Genomic DNA, 23,648 nt, shown 5'->3' on the forward strand with positions numbered 1-23,648 from the left:
ACTATTGTTTCAGGCTCTCAGCAGATGTTTTCCTATCAGTTACACTTGGGTCATGTTTTCAAGGAGTTCTTCACAATTGTGAGAGCTAGAAACTTTTTTGTTTTAATGCCAGCTCAGATTCTGATGTAATTACATAATTCTGCAAGCTTCTATAGTGCCTATGCCTTAACCTCTCCCTGAGAGAGTCTAAAGTGCCAGAAGCCAGGCTTTCCTCAGTTTCTGACATTTAATGTTTTGTTAGCATCAAGACATCCCAGGTGTAATTGTACATGAGGCTAGGAGCAACACCATGGTTTAGTTGTGTGCACGGGCAGACAGCTGGCTAGGCTAGTACTTACACCTTTCTACAAATAACTACTATGGTAACAGCTAGACACATTATGTTTAATTATAGGCTTTGGTGGATTTCAGTGACATTCAGCTGGGGATTTAAAAGACTTCCCAGCCGAAGACAGTTTGATCTCTGTTGAAAGTGTGTCAAGGCTAAAGGGAGCTCAATGAGCAAAAGTAGCTTGGCTGAAATTGGAGTCCCAGTGGGAGACTTTATTGTAAAATGATGTAAGGAATCTACTGTACTATTGCTAAGAAGAATAAAAAAGTTTGTGAAAACAAATAAAGAACTTTGCTCATCAGAGCTTTAAATCATCAGTGTTATTTATGTTACTGTGAAGGAATATCTTCTCTGCTGATTACAAGCATTCTAATCAAAAAGCAAAGTAATAAACCTAATAGCATGAAGTGCACAGAAATATAGAACATCGTAAAGAACCAGATCTACTAGAAAACATGCATCCTTTAACCTAAACTATGTGGCTCTGTGTTATGGTTACTGGGAAATTACAGTTAAACACAGTTAGGATGACATTTCCTTTTGCAATACTGAATCAATGGATCCTTCATTTTCACTGAATTGTTTTCTAGCCCTCAAGAGAAAATGTGACACAAGTGATTACAGGTATAGGAGAGCAGAGGCCAGGAAAAAACTTTTAAGTAAACCACCTTTTCCAAAATGACCTTCCTTCATCTTGACAAATAGTGAAAGAAAAATGTGCTTATATAAGCAAAACAATTAAGCAGGTTCATCACAGTTCATAGCTACTGCATCATGGATAAATCTGAGGTTGTAATGCATGCTGATGTCAGATCTTATTTAGACTTTTGCCAAAGAGAAGCTGTGTTTTGTCTTGCATGCAGGGCCGTCCTTAGGATTTATGGGGCCCTAGGCAGTATTATTAAACTGGTGCCCCTATGCCGGATGGCAGCCCAAGCTCACAGCCTGGTGGGGGAGGGGGAGGAGGGACTTGACAGCAAAGGATAATGAGATGCCCAGCCTGCCTCATGGTGGCGGAGAGTCACAGTTCCCCGCAGACTTCCATGCACTCTCCCTCATGCAGAATGGACATGAAGAAAGTACCTAATTAAAAGCACTAAAATTTGGGAATAAAAAATGTCAGTCACAGGTTTTTTGATATGCCCTGAAGTTTGTCAGAGATTTATTTGCAAAAACTTCATAGTAAGGGTGAGTCAGCTGTCCTGCTGAATACAACATTACATATAATGGAATACATGATGCAGCTCTTCTCTGTTTTACATTTTCTTCATCAGTATTTCTAAGTTGAATTTATATTTTAAATGTACTCAAATCTTAAGCCAGCATTCCAGATTACTACATATTTAACTCACTGAAACAAAGACATTCTTTTAAATTAATCAGAGAGATTTAGTGTGTTCATAACAATGTTCATTGCTTTTAGAAAAAGGGAACAGTAATGTACTTTGTGTGATCTCCATAACAAGAGACATGGTTATGAAATTTCACCAACTTTAAAAAAATATGTTTCCAAAGATTTTAGGTATAACAAGGATTTTGTCTTACTAAGGTACTGATTTTGCTGGAGGGTTCTTTTAAAACTAGTTTGTCGGATAGTCAGAAGTAAAGAAAGGGAACTCTTTGTCCAGCTATCTGGAAGGGAAGGACTGTTGTCCCTTTAAGGGCTCTCTTCAGTGGGGAGTGGGGGGAGAGGTGGTGAAGGGATGGACAGAAAGGACAGGAAGACTTGGAAGCACTTTTTTTTTAACTATAGTAATTAAAATGTGTATTTTAGATAAGGGAGGTCTTTTGAAGGATTTATTTAAAAAACTATGTGTGAAGATCCACACATTTAAGGCTAAAGATGATTGTGCATCTAAAACTCTATGCAAGCATTTTTTAGAAATGTGATTTTATAATCTTCACCAGCTCACTAATGAAATATTTTTAAAGCAAATTTTAAACTAAGGTCCTGTAGACTGACATGTTCTGTGTAAATATCACATTAATGCACAACTGTTTTTGTCAGTAAAGTCAGAAACTGACAGTAAAGACGGTTACTCACCTTTGTAACTGTTGTTCTTCGAGATGTGTTGCTCACATCCATTCCAGTTAGGTGTGCGCGCGCCACGTGCACGCTCGTCGGAGACTTTTTACCCTAGCAACACTCGGTGGGCCAGCAGGTCGCCCCCTGGAGTGGCGCCGGCATGGCGCCTGATATATACCCCTGCTGGCCCGCCCGCTCCTCAGTTCCTTCTTGCCGGCTACTCCGACAGTGGGGAAGGAGGGCGGGTGTGGAATGGATGTGAGCAACACATCTCGAAGAACAACAGTTACAAAGGTGAGTAACCGTCTTTTCTTCTTCGAGTGCTTGCTCACATCCATTCCAGTTAGGTGATTCCCAAGCCTTACCTAGGCGGTGGGGTCGGAGTGAGACGTTGCGGACTGCAAAACCGCTGCGCCAAAAGCGGCATTGTCTCTGTGTGATGCAAAGGTGTGCACAGAAGACCATGTGGCCGCACGGCAGATTTCCTGTATGGGGACATGAGCCAAAAACGCGGCCGATGAAGCCTGAGCCCTGGTAGAATGGGCGGTCAGGGGTCCCGTTGGCACACTGGCCAAGTCGTAACATGTCCTGATGCAGGACGTGACCCAGGATGCGATACGCTGGGAGGAGATTGCCATGCCTCTCATGCGTTCTGCTACTGCCACAAACAATTGTGGTGAACGCCGGAAGGGTTTTGTTCTCTCAATGTAGAACGCGAGAGCTCTTCGGACATCCAAGGAGTGGAGCTGTTGCTCTCTTCGGGATGAATGCGGCTTTGGGTAAAAGACTGGCAGGAAGACGTCTTGGTTAATATGGAAGGCGGAAACGACCTTAGGGAGGAACGCCGGGTGCGGTCACAGCTGTACCTTGTCCTCATGGAACACCGTGTATGGAGGGTCCACGGTCAGAGCCCGAAGCTCCGAGACTCGCCGGGCCGATGTAATAGCGACTAGGAAGGCCACCTTCCAGGATAGGTACAGCAGCGAGCATGTGGCTAAGGGCTCGAAGAGGGGCGCCATGAGCCTGGTTAGAACCAGGTTCAGGTCCCAAGTAGGGGTAGGCCGTCTGACCTGGGGGTAGAGCCGCTCCAGGCCTTTGATAAATCTTGACACCATTGGGTGAGAAAAGACGGACTTGCCAGCCTCGCCTGGGTGGAAGGTGGATATAGCCGCGGGGTGGACGCGTAGAGAGGAGATCGCCAAGTCGTGCTGCTTGAGAGACCACACGTAGTCCAAGATGGTGGGGACTAGTACGGCGAGTGGATCGTGGTTGTGCTGACTGCACCAGCAGCAGAAGCGTTTCCATTTCGCTAGGTAGGTTGAACACGTGGAAGGCTTCCTGCTGCCCAACAACACTTGTTGTACTGCATCGGAACAGCGCAACTCGGATTGGCTTAACCAGCCAGGAGCCATGCAGACAGATGGAGGGATTGTAGATCCGGATGGCGCATCCTGCCGAAGTCCTGTGTGATCAGGTCCGGCCAAAGAGGTAGGGCAATCGGATTTGCCAGGGAGAGATCGAGCAGCATGGTGTACCAAGGCTGCCGCGGCCACGCCGGAGCGATCAGGATGAGGCGGGCCTTGTCTCTCCGGACCTTGATCAGGACTCGATGGACGAGAGGGAAGGGTGGGAAGGCGTAGCAAAGGCGACCCATCCACGGTATGAGAAATGAGTCCGACAGGGAGCCCGGGGAGCGGCCCTGCAGAGAGCAGAACACCTGGCATTTCCTGTTCGATCTGGAGGCGAACAGGTCTATCTGGGGAAACCCCCACCTCTGGAAAATGACATAGAGGACGTCCGGACGGATGGACCATTCGTGGGACAGGAAGGATCTGCTCAGGTGATCCGCCAGGGTGTTCCGCACTCCCGGGAGAAAGGAGGCCACTAGATGAATAGAGTGGGCTATGCAAAAGTCCCACAGACGTATTGCTTCCTGACACAGCGGGGAGGACCGGGTCCCGCCCTGCTTGTTGATGTAATACATGGCCGTTGTGTTGTCCGTGAATACCGCAACACAACGACCGTGCAAATGGCGTTGGAATGTCTGGCATGCTAGGCGAACGGCCCGTAGCTCCCGCACATTGATGTGAAGAGTCAACTCTCTCTGTGACCACAGGCCCTGTGTACGCAGGGTCCCCAGGTGCGCCCCCCAGCCCAGCGATGATGCGTCCGTTGTTAGGGACGCTGATGGCTGTGGGGCGTGAAACGGGAGGCCCGCACACACTTGGGAGGGCATTGTCCACCAGCCTAGGGAGCCTAGAACATTTGGTGGAATCGTTACAATTGTGTCTATGGCATCCCTGCGTGGTCGATAGACCGATGCTAGCCAGGTCTGCAACGGGCGCATGCGGAGTCTTGCGTGTCTGGTGACGAAGGTGCATGCAGCCATGTGCCCCAGGAGAGCGAGGCACGTTCGAGCAGATGTGGTCGGGAAGGCCCGCAGGCTTGTGACCATGGACACTATGGCTTGGAATTGGTGCCGGGGGAGGCTGGCCGTCGCGAGGTTGGAGTCCAGCACTGCCCCTATGAATTCTATGCTCCGCGTAGGCACCAGAGTGGACTTGCCCGGATTGATGGTCAGGCCTAGGCTCGCAAACAGCTCCGTGATGATGGCGATGTGTACGGTCACCTGCTCTTCCGACGTGCCTCGGATGAGCCAGTCGTCGAGGTAAGGGAAGACATGGATATGACGCCGTCGCAGGGTAGCAGCGACGACCGCCATACATTTGGTGAACACCCGGGGGGCCGAGGAGAGCCCAAAGGGGAGGACCGTGAACTAGTAGTGGTCCTGATTCACCACAAAGCGGAGATACCGTCTGTGCGGGGGGAAGATCGCAATGTGGAAGTACGCATCCTTCATGTCGAGAGCGGCGTACCAATCTCCTGAATCCAGGGAAGGAATGATGGTTCCTAATGTTACCATTTGATGAATTTGTTCAGGCCTCGCAGGTCCAGGATGGGTCGTAGGCCCCCTTTTGATTTGGGGATTAAGAAGTACAGGGAATAAAACCCCTTGCCCCTTAGCTCCCTTGGCACTTCCTCTATAGCCCCAATGGACAGGAGCTTGTGAACCTCCTGGACGATAAGTTGCTCGTGAGAGGGGTCCCTGAAGAGGGACGAGGAGGGAGGATGGGAGGGGGGTGGAGAAACAAACTGAAGATGGTAACCAAACTGCACCGTGCTCAGGACCCAACGATCCGAAGTCAGCTGGGACCATGACGGTAGGAAGTGGCGGAGGCGGTTGAGGAAATGAAGTGGATCCAGAGAGGGGATTGGTAAGCTGCTCTCGGGCGCACCTTCAAAAGTTCGCCTTGGGTCCCTGTGGTGGCTTTTCGGACCCGGAAGTGTTACCCCTTTGAGGACCTGACTGTCGTCTGCGATTTGGCCGGCCTCGCCTCCGGTTGAAGTCTTGTCTGGGGCGAGGCGGGGGGTAAGTGCGCTGATGGTAGGGGCGGAATGGCCTTCTCTGAGTCTGGGGCGTGTGCATTCCCAGAGAACGCATGATGACCCGGTTATCCTTTAGGCTCTGTAGCCTGGGATCCGTCTTTTCAGAGAAGAGGCCCTGCTGGTCGAATGGCAGGTCCTGGATCGTGTATTGCAGCTCCGGCGGTAGTCCGGAAGACTGCAGCCACGATATACGGCGCATGGCTACGCCCGACGCCAGAGTCCTCGCTGCTGAATCTGCGGCATCTAAGGACGCCTGTAGCGAGGTTCTGGCGACCCTCCTGCCCTCTTCCAGGAGAGATGAAAATTCCTGGCGTGAGTCCTGAGGGAGCAGCTCTGCAAATTTGCCGACAGCCTCCCAGGTGTTGTGGCTGTAACGGCTCAGGAGGGCCTACTGGTTCGCCACACGGAGCTGAAGGCCTCCAGCAGAATAAATTTTACGTCCCAGCAAGTCCATGCGTCTGGCTTCCCTGGATTTTGGAGCAGGAGCCTGTTGGCCGTGGCGTTCCCGGTCATTGACTGACTGTACCACCAAGGAGCAGGGAGCGGGGTGTACGTAGAGGTACTCATACCCCTTGGATGGTATCATATACTTCCTTTCCACGCCGCGGGCAGTGGGTGGAATGGAGGCCGGAGACTGCCAGATGGTGTCCGCCTTTGCCTGGATCGACTTAATGAAGGGGAGGGCTACCCTGGTCTGTGCCTCCGCCGAGAGGATGCTTACTACCGGGTCCTCTACTTCCGGGACTTTCTCTACAGGAAGGTTTATGTTTTGGGCCACTTGCCTCAACAGGTCCTGATGTGCCCGGAGATCGATCGCCGGGGGCCCTGATGAAGACGTGCCCGCTACCGCCTCATCCGGGGACGAGGACGAAGACACCCCAGGGAGAAGCGGTTCTTGCACTGAAGCCTCCTCCAGAGGGGCCTCCGTTTCCCGGGAATCCTGCTGCCCCATGGTATCCGTGGGGTCTTCCTCCGTACCTGAGGGGGGGGGGGCCGACTGATTGTGGCCTCTGGTGCACGACGCTCCGGTGGGTTGGAGCGAGCTTGTCCCAAAGGTTCGCCCTGGGCTTGGTGGTATGCCCAGGGCGTCCAAAAGGACCATTGAGGTGGACCCTGGTCCGTGCGGGCGTGCACATCTGAACCCCCGTAAGAGGCGCTGTCCATATGGGACGAAGGGGACGAGTGCCTCGAAGGCCAGGGAGGAGCCGCCGATGACTGTGGCAGGCCTCTGCGCATCCCGACGTCGCTGCGCGGTGCCGGTGAACGGTACCGGGAGTCATGGCGGTACCGTGATCTAGACCGGGACCTGCTACCAGCTCGGTGCCGGGAGGTCGACCGGTGCCGGCCACTGCCGTGCCGGGATCGGCTGCGGTATGAACGTCGGTGCCGCGATCTAAACCGGTGCCGAGAGTAGTACGACGGCGACCTGGATCTCGAACGGTGCCGCGAGTACGACCGGTGCCGCAGGTAGCGGTCCCGGGACTGCGAGCGGCGTCTAGATCTCGAGCGGCGACGCTGTGAGTGGTCCCTCAATTTAGATCGGGACTGCTGCTCGGTAGTGCCTGGCGAATGCGGCCGTACCATGGCGGGCTTGCCCAGCGATTGTATAACCCGCACCGGCGGTGCCGGGGGTTGGAGCAGCTCGGGCTCTGTCAATGCAATGATGTCGCGTGCAGCTGAGAAGGTCTCCGGCGTGGAGGGCACGACGAGCTCGACCCCTGTCCTCACCGGGGAGCTGAATGGCACCGGACTCAACTGCCTCTGAGGGGCCGGAGTCAACGGTGCGGCGACGCTCGGTGCCGCGGCAGATGACGGTGCCGGGCGGTCAGATTTTGAGGCACGCTCTGACTGTGGTGCAGTTGCAAGCACCGCAGGAGCCCTGTGCTTTTTGCTCCTCGGGGAGAGGGAGCGGTGCCGGCTAGGGTGCCGGGCCGGTGCCGAGCGGGAAGTTGGAGCCCTCGCCGGCGCCGGGCGGTCCGGAGCGGAGGCGACACTTGGTCCCGGTGCCGGAGTCCGTGCCGACGGTGGGGGAGTCAGCGCTGCCTCCATCAGGATCTGCTTCAGGCGACTGTCCCGCTCCTTCTTAGTTTGGGGCTTGAACGCCTTGCAGATCCGACACTTGTCCACAAGGTGGGACTCGCCTAGGCACCTCAGACAGGAGTCGTGCGGGTCTCCTGTTGGCATTGGCCGATGACAGGCCGCACAAGGCTTAAAGCCGGGTGAACCGGGCATGGGCCCCGGCACCGCGGGGAGGAAAAAGGGGCGAACCCCCGATCCTCAGTATAACTATTTACAACTATACTTACTTAACTTTATAACTACAACTAACACTATAATAACTAAACTATATACACTAGACTACAGAAGAGTGAAACGCTAGGGAGGTGGAGAACGGCTAGGCGTGCTCCACAGTTCCAACGACCGACACGGGCGGTAAGAAGGAACTGAGGAGCGGGCGGGCCAGCAGGGGTATATATCAGGCGCCATGCCGGCGCCACTCCAGGGGGCGACCTGCTGGTCCACCGAGTGTTGCTAGGGTAAAAAGTCTCCGACGAGCGTGCACGCGGCGCGCGCACACCTACCTGGAATGGATGTGAGCATGCACTCGAAGAAGAATAAAAATTTATTTGGGCATAAGCTTTCGTGGACATCTGATGAAATGGGTTCTAGTCCACAAAAACTTATGTCCAAATAATTTGTTAGTCTTTGAGGTGACACAAGGACTCGTCCTTGTTTTTGCTGATACAGACTAACAGGACTACTACTCTGAAACCTGTCAGTATATACCTTGGGATTGGCAAATGCCTGTTAAATGGCTTTATTACCCCTTGAATGTCTCTTTAACAGTTTCAATGTTGTGCTAATAGGTCTGGCAGGCTGGAGGTTTTTTCACTTTTAACTACTAGATTCCCTCCCAAGGAAGACTCACCAGGCTAGAGCAGCCATCTGTGGGAGCCTGCAGGAAGGGTCAAAACAGGGATAGGAAAACAAGAGGGTGGCCACTAAGACCCAGTGGTGCCCCAAATTTTCAGGTGCCCTACGCAGCTGCCTATGTTGCCTATGCCTAAGGATGGCCCTGCTTGCATGGAGCAGGGGAGGAGAAAAGGGTGCATTCAGTTCTGGTATGTGACACTTCCCTGTGCATCTGTGGGACTGGGGATGGCAGAAGTGGATGCTGAGTGTTCAGGGAACTGAACTAGCCTTCCACTTGGCCCAGGAAGCTGAGGAGCAACAAAGACCTGCCTCATTCCTTCCCTCTTCTCTACGCCCACCTTAAATACATGACCACAGCCCAGTGGTTTCATCTTGGACTGTAGATGGGACCAATCCTTTTGGCCAGAGCAGTGGGTGCCCCTTCCAACAGTACAACAGTAGCAGCCATCACCACCCCTGCAGACCTGTGCTTCTCTCTCTGTCCTAGCTTTCAGCACACCAACAGTTAGCCACACAGCCTGTTCTACTAATCAGGCTACTGATTTTCTCTCTACACACATCCCTGTCCTTTGCCAGCATATGAGCATACAGCATAAGATACCCATGAACAGAGGAACTTTTTATGTCATCTGCAAATGTTATTAGGACACTTCCACTTTTTTGTGCCCAGGTCATTAATAAAAATGTTAAATAAGATTGGTCCCAAGACTGATCCCTAGGAACTCTACTAGTAACCTCCCTGCAACCTGAAATTTCACCTTTCAGTATGACCCATTATAGTCTCTCCTTTAACCAATTCCATATCTACCTTTCAATTCTCATATTAATGTCCATCCTCTCCAATTTAACTAATAATTTCCCATGCGGAACTGTATCAAATGTCTTATTGAAATCCAGGTGGATTAGATCTACTGCAATTCCTTTGTCTAAAAAATCTGTTGTCTTCTCAATGAAAGAAATCAGGTTGGTGTGGCACAATCTACCTTTTGTAAAACCATTTTGTATTTTATCCCAATTACCATTTACCTCTATGTTCTTAACTACTTTCTTTTTCAAAATTTGTTTAAGGCCTTGCATACAATTGAGGTCAAACTAATAGGCCTGTAGTTTCCTGGATCATTTCCTCCCCCTTCCCTTCTTAATAATTAGTACTATTTTAGCAATCCTCCAGTCATAGGGCATGACCCCCCGAGTTTACAGATTCATTACTTGACTTCAGTGGTCTTACACTGCGAATGAATCTAAAATCAATATGTCATCTGTCACAGACTTCTTCTTTCCTTCATTGGCCGAGATTGGGAATTACATCTATTATTGAAGCTGAGACTCCGGAACAAGTGGATTCCCTGGAGTAACATCTCAACGACCTCTCTCGATATTCATGTCCCAGTCTGAGCAATTATTTTTGTTTACTTTGAAGTATTTCTCATTAATAACCAAAGAGACCTTATCAAATATATACAGATGGGGGATGACCACAAAGACATTGTTAAAAGTTAGTATTTCATAACGCTTAGTGTTTCTTTGAATCGAGGCTGTAGAACATTGAATAAATGCTTCTGAGTCATTGAAGAATTGCTGCAAAAAGATACACAAAATGTCTAGAAGTCCCTTGACAAATATTTGCATAAGGGGCGATGATAAACAAACAATATCTAATACCTATCACAACAATATTTTCATACGACATGTTTTATTAATAGCTTATATCTGCTGTGCCTGTCAGGAGAATCATTTATCCCCAAATCACTGATTGGAGATTTACTGTAAAATGTAGTTTGCTGTTTTAATCTGAGTAAGGGGGAACGAGGGGGAAACATATATCCAAAAGCATTAGCAGGTAATACCCAACATCTCTGAAGACACATTTTATGAATGCTTCAATTTGTCTGTGAACTCATACTAAAATGGCCATATTCTTTGTTTTGCTTTTAAAATATCGTGGTATCTTTCTCACACATGGATACAGGTTCACCCATTATCAGCCAAGACCAGCACACCACAAGCCTATCACAATGCGCAGAAATGGCCGTTTTTTTCTTTTTATACCATGCAGATAAAACAAAGGACAAAGTAATGTTTAGGCATCTGATGCAATCATTTCTGTTCTTAGAAAGCCAGTTAGTAACTAAGTAAATTATAATACACTTGAGTATGTAGACCTAAAGTGTCTAGAGATTTTGGGTGCCCAATTTGAGGAACCTTAATGAGGCCTGCTTCAGAAGGTGCTCATCTCTTTCTGAAAATAAGACCACCTTAAGGTGACTCAGATACGTCCAGACTATCGGCCATATCGGCGGGTAGCGATCGATTTATCGGGCATCGATATATCGCATCTCATCTAGACGCCATAAATCGATCCCCGAACGCGCTCCCCGTCGACTCCGGAACTCCCCCGTCGATCCAGTGCCGTGAGGATGAGAGGTAAGTCAGTATAAGATTCCCATAGCTGAAGTTGCGTATCTTGCATTGACATCCCCCCTAGTGTAGACCAGGCCTCGCTTTGGGCACCTAAGAATCTAAAAGACCTGATCACTTTTGAAAATTTAGGCCACATCCTTTTAAAACTAAGATTAAAAATAATTCACCCTTTTTTCTCCCCAAGAACTCTTTAACACACATTTTTGTAAGTCACTCTGTGTGTGTTGGTGAAACATGAGGTAATCGCAATACTTTATCCATAAACTGAACACTGATGTTCATAAGACGGAATATTGCAATGTCATGTAACATAAGGAAGAAAAGACGGTTACTCACCGTTGTAACTGTTGTTCTTCGAGATGTGTTGCTCACATCCATTCCAGTTAGGTGTGCGCGCCGTGCGTGCACGTTCGTCGGAAACTTTTTACCCTAGCAACTCCAGTGGGCCGGCAGGTCGCCCCCTAGAGTGGCGCCGCCATGGCACCCGATATATACCCCTGCCGGCCCACCCGCTCCTCAGTTCCTTCTTGCCGGCTACTCCGACAGTGGGGAAGGAGGGCGGGTGTGGAATGGATGTGAGCAACACATCTCGAAGAACAACAGTTACAACGGTGAGTAACCGTCTTTTCTTCTTCGAGTGATTGCTCACATCCATTCCAGTTAGGTGAATCCCAAGCCATACCTAGGCGGCGGGGTCGGAGTGAGAAGTAGCGGCATGGAGCACTGCAGATCCGAAGGCCGCGTCCTCTCTGGACTGCTGGACCAGGGCGTAGTGGGAAGCAAAGGTGTGGACCGATGACCAGGTCACTGCCCGACAGATTTCCTGGATGGGCACACGGGCGAGGAAAGTCAGCGACGACGCCTGCGCCCTGGTAGAGTGCGCAGTCACACGGCCCGTAGGAACGTGAGCCAAGTCATAGCAGGTCCTGATACAGGACGTTACCCACGAGGATAACCTCTGCGAGGAAATGGGAAGCCCCTTAATGCGGTCCGCTACTGCCACGAAAAGCTGGGGGGATTTGCGGAACGGTTTGGTCCTCTCCACATAAAACGCGAGAGCCCGACGGACATCAAGCGAGTGGAGTTGTTGTTCCCTGCGAGAAGAATGAGGTTTCAGGAAAAAAACTGGGAGGAAGATTTCCTGGTTGACGTGGAAGGTTGAGACCACCTTGGGGAGAAAGGCAGGGTGCGGTCTCAGCTGCACCTTATCTTTATGGAAGACTGTATACGGGGGATCTACCGTGAGAGCCCGGAGTTCCGACACCCGTCTAGCTGAGGTAATAGCTACTAAAAAGGCAGTCTTCCAAGAAAGATAGAGCAGGGAGCAAGTAGCTAACGGCTCAAAGGGGGGCCCCATGAGCCGAGACAACACCAGGTTAAGATCCCAGGTAGGGGCAGGGGGTCGGACCTTAGGGTATAGACGTTCCAGCCCCTTAAGGAATCTAGTCACCGTCGGGTGAGAGAAAACGGAGCGGCCATCCCCACCCGGGTGAAAGGTGGAGATAGCCGCCAGGTGGACCCGCAGGGACGATATCGCCAGGCCCCGTTGTTTGAGGGACCAAATATAGTCCAAAAGATTGGCCACCGAAACTTCCATCGGGAGGAGACCCTTCTCCACGCACCAACAGGAGAAACGCTTCCACTTGGCCGAGTACGTCGCTCTAGTGGAAGGCTTCCTGCTGCCCAAGAGTACCTCACGTACCGGGGTGGAGCAGCGCAACTCAGAACTGGTCAGCCACGCAGGAGCCACGCTGCTAGGTGCAGCGACTGGAGGTCCGGATGACAGAGAGTTCCGTGGTCCTGGGTGATCAGGTCCGGGTGAAGGGGCAGGGGAACTGGGTCGGCTATGGCCAGGTCCAGCAACATGGGGTACCAATGTTGTCTGGGCCACGCCGGGGCTACCATGATCACGCGGGCCCTGTCCTTGCGCACCTTCAGAAGGACCCTGTGGACCAGCGGGAACGGGGGGAACGCGTAGAACAAGTGGGTCGTCCACGGAATAAGGAAGGCGTCCGCTATAGACCCGGGTTCCCGGCCCTGAAAGGAGCAGAACGCCTGGCATTTCCTGTTCCCCCTGGACGCGAAGAGGTCCACGCGGGGACAACCCCACCTCTGGAAGATCGAGAGGGCGACGTCCGGGCGAAGGGACCACTCGTGCGAGAGGAAGGATCTGCTCAGGCGGTCCGCCAGCGTGTTCCGTACTCCGGGGAGGAAGGAAGCCGTGAGGTGAATGGAGTGGGCTATACAAAAGTCCCAGAGTCGCATCGCCTTGTGACATAGGGGAGAGGATCTGGTGCCGCCCTGCTTGTTGATATAGTACATGGTCGTCGTGTTGTCGGTAAATACTGCGACACAACGACCCCGAAGCTGGTGACAGAACGTTTGACAAGCAAGGCGGACCGCTCTCAACTCCCGCATGTTGATGTATAGCTTCACCTCCTGTGGGGACCACAGGCCCTGTGTCCTCAGGGTTCCCAAGTGGGCCCCCCAGCCGAGATCTGAGGCATCCGTCGTTAGGGACACCGAGGGCTGGGGTGGGTGGAATGGGAGCCCCGCACACACGACGGACTGGTCTAGCCACCAACTGAGAGAATCCAACACCCCCTGGGGGATTGTGATCAGCGTGTCCAGTGACTGCCTTGCTGGCCGGTAATGTGCAATGAGCCAAGACTGGAGGGGCCTCATGCGGAGCCGTGCATACCTGGTCACAAATGTGCAGGCTGCCATATGGCCTAACAGGGTTAGACATGTCCGTATCGATGTCAGGGGGGCTGCCAGCAAACGCTGAACGATCGCCGACAACGACTGGAACCTCGGCAACGGTAGAAGGGCCCTGGCCACGGTGGAGTCCAGGACGGCCCCAATGAACTCCACCCTCTGCGATGGGAGCAGGGTGGACTTGTCCACGTTGATCATGAGGCCCAAGGTAGCAAACAGGCCGGTGATCCTGCGGACGTGGCTGCAGACCTGCAGCTCCGACGTGCCCCGAATTAACCAATCGTCGAGGTAAGGGAACACGTGAATGCGACTGCGCCGAAGATGTGCCACAACGACGGCCATGCATTTTGTGAATACCCTCGGAGCCGTAGAAAGGCCGAATGGGAGAACCGCAAATTGGTAGTGAAGGCGGCCAACCACAAACCGAAGGAAACGTCTGTGGTGTGGCCATATGGCAATATGAAAATAAGCGTCCTGCATGTCGAGGGCGGCATACCAGTCTCCAGGATCCAGGGATGGGATAATGGTCCCCAGGGATACCATGCAGAACTTCAACTTCACTAGATATTTGTTGAGCTCTCGCAGGTCGAGGATAGGCCTGAGGCCTCCCTTGGCCTTGGGGATCAGAAAGTAGCGGGAATAAAACCCCTTGCCTTTTTCGTTTTCCGGAACCGCCTCTATAGCTCCTTTGTTGAGGAGCGTCTGTACCTCCTGGCGAAGGAATTGCTCGTGAGAGGGGTCCCTGAAGAGGGACGAGGATGGGGGGCGGGAGGGAGGAAATGATACAAACTGCAGACGGTATCCCGTCTGCACCGTGCGTAAGACCCAGCGGTCGGATGTTATCCGGGACCACGCCTGGAGGAAAAACGAAAGGCGGTTGGAAAATGAGGGGGAAGGATCCATGGGGGATACTGGTATTACGCCCTCGGGCGCACCTTCAAAATGAAGGTTTGGGTCCAGGTGGGGCTTTAGAGGAGCTTTGGTTTTGCCCCCCTTGATTGCCCGACGGCCTGCGCCTGCCATTTCTGCCACAGCGCCTATTAAGGTCCTGCCGCTGGCGGAACTGGGGGTATGGCCGACGCTGCTGCTGTTGCTGCGGCCGGAAGGGTCTGCGTTGCGTCCCAGGTGTGTGCATACCGAGGGAGCGCATAATGACCCGATTGTCCTTCAGACTTTTCAGTCTGGGGTCTGTCTTCTCCGAGAACAGGCCCTGGCCTTCGAACGGGAGGTCCTGGATGGTGTATTGGAGCTCCGGAGGAAGGCCAGAAACCTGAAGCCAGGAGATGCGGCGCATCGTCACCCCCAAGGCAAGGGTACGGGCAGCCGAGTCTGCAGCGTCCAAGGAGGCCTGCAACGAGGTTCGTGCGACCTTCTTGCCCTCGTCAAGAATCGCCGCAAATTCTTGACGCGCCTCTTGTGGCAGCAGCTCTTTGAACTTATCCGCCGCCACCCACGAGTTAAATGCGTAGCGGCTAAGAAGGGCTTGCTGATTGGAAACCCTGAGCTGAAGGGCCCCAGCCGAATAAACCTTGCGGCCGAGGAGGTCCATACGCCTGGCCTCCTTGGATTTGGGGGCTGGGGCTTCCTGTCCATGACGCTCCCTCTCGTTCACCGACTGTACCACCAGGGAACATGGTGTCGGGTGAATATGGAGGTACTCATAGCCCTTGGAGGGGGCCATGTACTTCCTTTCAACGCCCCATGCAGTAGGGGGGATGGAGGCCGGCGATTGCCAGATTGTATTGGCGTTGGCCTGGATCGTCCGAATGAAGGGTAGGGCGACCCTGGTGGGAGCATCGGAGGAGAGGATGCTGACGACGGGGTCCTCGATCTCAGAGACCTCCTCAGCTTGCAGGCTCAGATTCTGTGCTACGCGCCTGAGGAGGTCCTGATGAGCCCTGAGGTCTAGCGGAGGAGGGCTATTAGAGGAAGTGCCAGCCACCGCCTCATTGGGAGAAGAGGATGAGGAGACCCCTGGCAAGAGTGTGTCCAGCGGGGGGTCTGCCTCAGCCCTCGCCTCTGGCTCAGGAGGGAGATCAGGGTCCTGTTGCTTTGACCCGTCCTCCCCGTCTGGGGAGGGAGGGGGGCGAGACAATGATGCCTCCGGCACCCTGTGCTCTGCCGTTGCAGGCCTAGGAGGAAGCTGTTGGGGGCCCTGGGCTTGATGGTACGCCCAGGGTGTCCAGAACCCCCACTGCTGCGGACCCTGGTCCTGTTGCGGAGGGTCTTGAAAAAGAGCCGCTTGTCTGTCAGTGCCCAGCGCGTATACGCTGTCCTCCTGCGATGACACCGACTGCTGTCTGGAAGGCCATGGAGGGGCCGACCGCGGCTGGTAAGAGTCTCCGTGTTCTGGCGCTGAAGATGTTCTCGGTGCCGGGGACCGGTACCGGGAGTCATACCGGTGCCGGGATCGGGACTGGGTTCTGTCTTGGACTCGGTGCCGGGATCGGGACTGGTACCGGCCGCTGCCTCGGTGCCGGGATCGGGACCGGGACCTGCCACCAACGCGGTGTCAGGAGGTCGACCGGGACCGGGACCTGCCACCAGCTCGGTGCCAGGAGGTTGACCGGTGCGCTGATCGACGGCGGGACTGGCTCCTAGAGTCCCGGTGCCGGTATCGGCGGCTGGAACCAGACCGTGAACGTCTGGAGGCCGATCGGTGCCGCGAGTACGACCGGTACCGCCGCGGGGAGTGGTGCCGGGACTGTGAGCGGCGGCGGGATCTTGAGCGACCATGGGGTCGGGACCTCGACCACGAGCGTGAGTCCCGAGACGGCGCTGTCATCATGGGCTTGCCCCTGGACGCTACCCGCACCGGAGGTACCGGGGGTGGAGGCTGAGTTGACTCAGTCAGGGAAATGAGGTCCCATGCCGAGGCGAAGGTCTCTGGTGTCGATGGGACCAATAGCTCAACCCCAGATCTTATGGGGGAGCTCGGCGGGACTGGACTCAACGGACCCACCGGGCCCGGAGTCGACGGTGCCGGTAGTGCCGCGGCAGATGTCGGTGCCGGGCGCTCCACTCGAGTCTGCCTGGATGGAGTTGCAGACTTCGAGGGTCTTGCTTCTGCACCCGGTGCCGGGGAAGGTCGGTGCCGGGGAGTCTTTCCGGTGCCGGCACGATCCGGTGCCGGTGTCGAGATGACGGCCTGCGAAGCTGCCGGGTCGAGTGCCGCTTCCATGAGGAGAGTCCTAAGTCTCTGGTCTCTCTCCTTCTTTGTTCTAGGCTTAAAAGCCTTGCAAATGCGGCACTTGTCCGACCTGTGCGATTCCCCCAGGCACTTTAGACACGCGTCGTGAGGGTCGCTGGTCGGCATCGGCTTCTTACAGGCCGCACATTGCTTGAAGCCCGGCGAACCAGGCATGAGCCCGGTGCCGGGTGCCGGGAAGGGCTACAGCCCAAACCGGCTAACGAAGATCTACAATATTAATTACACTATTAACTATATAACTAACTACACTTAACTACTAACTATCAACGTAGAACAAGGAGAGCTAGGGACGTGGAGGACAGCTATGCCGCGCTCCACAGTTCCAACGACCGACACGGCGGTAAGAAGGAACTGAGGAGCGGGTGGGCAGGCAGGGGTATATATCGGGTGCCATGGCGGCGCCACTCTAGGGGGCGACCTGCCAGCCCACTGGAGTTGCTAGGGTAAAAAGTTTCCGACGAACGTGCACGCGCGGCGCGCACACCTAACTGGAATGGATGTGAGCAATCACTCGAAGAAGAACTATATTTCTAAACTCTTTTAGTCTTGCCTTTAGGTACAATTTCCTCCATGATGATTACATGATAACAATTTTAAAAAGAAACCAGGGCGTGGTTTCTTTTTAAAATTGTATTTTAGGGAGTGGAAACGTTGAAATGATCAGAACAGATTCTGTGATTGAAAGACATGATTTTCCAAGCACTGAGCATCTTGGTTAGACCAAAAATCAGCCTTTGTGTAAGAAGGCACAAGTCTTTCACTGTAGTTGCACTTGCTTACTTAAGGTTTGAATTTGACTGAAAGTTCTGGACACTGATAATGCTGGAGGGGGCTCCTGGGATACACATGAGCCTCTTGTTAATAGAGTTGGCCTTTGGTTCTTGTAGGCTAGCGGGTACCTGAGTATTCCCTCAACCTTCCCCATATCCACATTTTGCTCAACCATCTGCTGCTATCCAAGGCTCCCAGCCAACTCTCCACATTAGCCAAAGGACAATTTCTTCCCACCAGACCAGCGAGTCCTAAGGGGGTACAACGTATAGCACTGGTCACTTTTGGGATGGAAAGGGGATGGTGAGGAGAATATGGAACTGACACATTTTGGGAGTGAAGGAAGTATATGAAATTTTTTTGCAGAAATTTTTATCACCTGGCTGACATTTTGTTGACTGCAGTGGAACATTTGAGGGAGCCCACATCAGTGACACACAGGTTGTTTTGACATAGATCAGACTATATATTTTGGCAATTTGGTGAACAAATTGGAGAGCTAGGAAGGCACATGTAGTTGTAGAAGAGAAGAAAATTATTTTGCAAGACTGTCATCTGTGGAGGGGGGTCTTCTTCTTTGCGCCAAAGAAGGGAGTGACAGGCTATATTTACAGAAGACTGAACTCTAGTAAAATAAATATGATCAAAGTTCCCTACCTAGGGAGAGGTGGATGACTGCTCGATATAACTGAAACATATTGCCTTTCACAGAGATTATTATTTATATACTGCCATTAGTTTGCATGGCCCTGTCAGATATACAAGAAGTCATGGTCGCTGCACTGACAATTTTACAATGTAAATTAGACAGATAACCCAATAAATAATTACAGCACACCATGATGTGCAGGAGAGGGAAGAGATCAGAGCATACAATGGGAAGCTTTTGGAAGTACATTATTTGTACAGTAAACAGACTTTATGATAAATGTAAAACAAAATATTTTTGCTTATTTTTAATATCATCAGGTAACAGATTATTGTTTACCTGCACCTAGGTTAGTTTCTCTTCAACATGTCTAAACTCAAGCACAACCGCTCTGTGACCTGGCTAGACTCAATCAGCCTGGGAAAGGAAAGAGCTGAATCCCCTGAGCCACTGACTGGAGCAATGCTGCTAAGCTATTGGCCTGTCCCACTTGGCTATATGTGCAGAGGAATATTTACATGGATAAGGATAAGATCCAATTAATCCAACTAACCTCAGTGATCACAGCTTGAACTCCCCAGGGGGGGTAACTATTTAATCATGTATAGATAAGCCAGTTAAAGTTCAATAAATGTGAAATTGATTCAAAATATTCATTAGGCAGAGAAATCAAGGACATCAAAACCACATTCTTCTTTAAATATAAAATTCCTACATAATTCTCTCTCTTTAGCTGTGAAGTTGATGCAGTCAAGAAATTCAATGGGAATTGTGCACCTAACTCCTTTAAGCTCCTCTGAAAATCCTAGCCTTAGTTACTAGACTAAATTATTTTATTAAACAAATCAATTTAGAAACACAGGCCCAGATCCTCAAAAGTACTTAGGTACCTAATTCCCATTGAAATCAGGGGTCCTGGGCGGAAGCATCTTTTCCTGGACAGTTACTATCCAACTTCAGTGGTTCTGATGTTTCATTAAGGAAAGGACAGGAGTTGAAAGAGCTAATGAGGGCGGGATGAGCAGGAAGATACTCACATTTACTAACATGATTAGCTAAAATCTACTATCAGCCACTAACTTAGGACCCTGAAGACCTTTACTCTCATGGATGGTCTTGACTGATTGAAATTAATGGGACTGCTTATATCAGTGAGGGCACATGAGAAGCTGCCCTTCAAAGTTCCAAGAAACTAAATGAGGGTAGGTATCTAGAGTTCTAAACTTGTCCTGGGAAATTGATGTGTAACCATTATATTTTTCTCTTGATCTTAAGCAATGTTTCACTTCACAAGATTGAATCTGGATATTCCTTATCAGCCCCAGTTTTTGCTGCCACTTGCTTTAATCTGAGGTAGGGTTATGTAACAACTTTTTTGCTGAGTAAAAATGAAACAACAGCAAGTCTGCCAGACACCTAAGGTGTATATCTAAATTGCAATGAACTTGGCTGACATTGTAGGAGATGAGAGAATTAAAAAAAAAAAATCAAAGTATCGAGGAAATACAAAGCTCACATACTATATATGGATGCCAGCATTTTATGTTTATACAGTATATTTGTATGCTAGTCCTGATTTTGTCTGCAAGCTTTTATCTGTGCCTCTTTATTAAGGCTCCCATTTAGTTATCTTCAGCTGATATTTTACAGCAACAGTCTGACATGAAGGTTTGTTAATCAGACATTACTCTGTAAACAAGCAAAGCATACACTATATATAGAATAAATGACAAGCAACTGTGAATTACAAGACGATAATGCCACCAAGGTTTTATTTGGTGACATTATAAGTTATGGCAGAAAGTCCTGAATGGATTATGAAATAATCAGAACTCAGAAATGGCATTAGAACCTCACTAAAAGTTGTTTTACAAAACACCAAATATATCTCTATATAGACTCATAGACTCTAGGACTGGAAGGGACCTCGAGAGGTCATCGAGTCCAGTCCCCTGCCCTCATGGCAGGACCAAATACTGTCTAGACCATCCCTGACAGACATTTATCTAACTTACTCTTAAATACCTCCAGAGATGGAGATTCCACAACTTCCCTAGGCAATCCACTCCAGCATCCAACCACCCTGACAGCTAGGAACTTCCTCCCAATGTCCAACCCAAATCTCCCCTGCTGCAGCCCAAGCCCACTGCTTCTTGTTCTATCATTGGAGGCCAAGGTGAACAAGTCTTCTCCCTCCTCCCAATGACACCCCCCTAGACACCCGAAAACCGCCATCATGTCCCCTCTCAGTCTTCTCCCCTCCAAACCAAACAAACCCAGTTCCCTCAGCCCTCCCCCACAGGCCATGCTCTCAAGACCTTCAACCATTCTTGTTGCTCTTCTCTGGACCCTCCCCAATCTCTCCACATCCATATAAATTGATATTACATTGTATTAAAAAAATTAAACATACTTCCCCCCACTTTCCTTTTCACCTCTCTTCTCTCACTGCCCACCCATCCCTCTCATAGCTATCCACCAACATGAATTCATTTAAAAACTCACACAATAAAGGAGCAAACTCATTACGTAACAAATCATTGGCTGACTGCTGCACAAATAAAGAGGCTGGAGGAGATGAATAAAGAATTTCAGGTAATATTTGCAATTCATATGGTAACCTCTACTTATGAATTACTGCAGTTGGCAGAGCAGGCTTTAAGGTGGATAAAGCTTGGTTACTGTAGCAGTGCCTTCTCCTGGCCCCTCCACAAACTTAGTCGGAGACTGCTCAAAGTACATGCACCAATACTCTTTTATTGTTCATGCCTATCCGCACCACGCACTATTTACATATCTTACAGACCTCCTGCCAGGAGGGATCTAGCTCTCCTTGCTCCTCCCTTTCCTGTCTCTCTCCCCTTGGCTTCCTCCCAGCCAGCTTTATATAGCAGGCTGGGCACTCAGGCCCCCAGGTGCATCCTCTCATCTGATTAGGGTGTAGCCTTCCTGGCCAGTCCTAACTAATCCCCTTTTTAAGTGGAGCTGGGCTAACAGGGACCTGGCTTGGATCTCCTAGCCAGCACCCTGTTACAGTTACCTATGAATTGGGACCCTCAGAATCAGTGGCTCCCCTTTGAAAATGTTGACCATAATATCTCACCTCTTGTTCTGCTACTGCTACCAACCTATTTTATAAGAGGGAGCCTGGAAGTAATCTGGACCCATCCCTGAACTTCTTAAATCTACTTCCAAGGGCAGGAGTCCTTCTCACTTAGGATATGTCTACAATTCGAAGTGGGCTGTGATTCCCAGCTCGAGATGACACACTCAAGCTAGCTTTTATCAAGCTAGCATGCTAAAAATAGAAGTTGTCACAGCAGTCTGAGCAGCGGGAGGGGCTAGTACCTTGAGTACATAGCTATCCGAGATGCTAGGCATGTATTTGTAGTAGCTAGTCCTTCCTGTCACAGCTACACTCTATTTTTAGCATGCTATGTCTCCTCAAGATGGAAATCACACCCCCAGCTCAAACTGTAGACATATCCTTGGTTGAGAATTATCTAAGTAGAAGCACAACCAACAGCATGTTCCTGACTAACAACAGAAAACTGTGATTGTTGTTTGTCCCTCTGGTGTCCAAAACTGTATTCATAACTACAACCAGAGGAAGATTACAGCCTTCTCTGTGCTCTTGATCTATACACAGACTATAAACAGGTCATTTCAGGTAGCTTATGTAACAACTCCCTCAAGATGAACAAAAATACCCTCCATTCATGGGTTCTCAGTTAAAACAAACAAAAAAACAACCCAGCAGTTACAGGAACTGGCCTTTTGGGTGGGTGGGATCCAAGCATCCAGCCTACCTGTGACAGGCTCAGCTAAATGTAGACCTGGCTTGATTATTAGTAATTAGACATGAGTGAGGCCTCCTGTCTTGGGAGACAGGATTATGGAGTTAAATGGATCAGCAGAATCGAAATGGAGATGGGAACAGAATGTCTGTGTTAATGAAGTTAGGTAAATTGGTCAATAAGCTAAGAGACAGAATGTCTGTATTAGCTCAGGTCAGAGGGAACACCTTTACAATGGAGAAGATATCAATGCACAAAATAAACCTGGAATGTAAAATGAGGTAAAGAGAAGGTCGAGAATGGAACATGTATGGATACAACATTCTGTACAGCAGGGGTGGCCAACCTGAGCCTGAGAAGAAACCAGAATTTACCATGCATCTGACAAAGTGGGTATTCACCCACAAAAGCTCATGCTCCAATACATCTGTTAATCTATAAGGTGCCATAGGAATCTTTGTTGCTTTTTACAGATCCAGACTAACACGGGTACCCCTCTGATACTTGACAGAATTTACCAATGTACATTGCCAAAGAGCCACAATAATACGTCAGCAGCCCCACATCAGCTCCCCACCCCAGCACCTCCCGATCCCTTCCTGCACCTCCCGATCAGCTGTTTCGTGGTGTGCAGGAGGCTCGGGGGAGGAGAGAGGGTATAGCAGGCTCAGGGGAGGGGGTGGGAAAGTGTGCAGTGAGGGCATGGCCTGTGGCAGAGCCAGGGGTTAAGCAGTAAGCACCCCCCGGCACATTGGAAAGTTGGTGCCTGTAGCTCCAGCCCCAGAGTCCGTGCCTATACAAAGAGCCACTTATTAACTTCCGAAGAGTCGCATGTGGCTCTGGTTGGCCACTCCTGCACCAGTGGATAGTTAATTGCCCAAGTAGCTGGCTGACAGTTAATTAGGCAAGGAGTACCTGGGCCTAATACAGGCTGATAAGGGCTCACTCAGGAAGCCCCAGAACAGAGGAAGCCACCTGAGGAGAGAGGATCTACTGTGGGGGGGCTGGGTAGGAAGCTACTCCCAGTGGTGTCTCCCAGGAGAGCAGAGGTTCATGGAGAGCAGGAACAAGCCTAAAGAGAAAGTGCTCCCAGGCAAGGGACCAGAGCAGCTCAAGAGAATAAAGTGGGTGAGGGGCCTGGGGAGCTACTAGGGGATGACCACTGGCTCAGTGAAGAGTGAAAGACTGGTCGGGGAAGACTGGCTTCCAGCGGAATGCCCAGCACAGGCCCAAGTTCCAGGCAGGTGGGGCGAGACATAAGACTGGTTAAGCCAGGGGTGGAGAGTTTCCAGTGCAGTAGATAATTGAAGCTTTTTGTGTTGGTCTTTTCTGTTAAATAAATA

At 50.8% G+C, this 23,648-nt stretch overlaps 1 protein-coding gene across 1 annotated transcript in view; it reads right to left on the reverse strand.

Annotated features, from left to right (window-relative positions):
* SLC9A9 (solute carrier family 9 member A9) overlaps positions 1–23,648 on the reverse strand; it is a 364,826-nt gene that overhangs the window by 124,855 nt on the left and 216,323 nt on the right. The window lies entirely within an intron of this gene.

Source organism: Gopherus flavomarginatus, chromosome 8 (assembly GCF_025201925.1).
Source record: "Gopherus flavomarginatus isolate rGopFla2 chromosome 8, rGopFla2.mat.asm, whole genome shotgun sequence".
NCBI lineage: Eukaryota > Metazoa > Chordata > Testudines > Testudinidae > Gopherus > Gopherus flavomarginatus.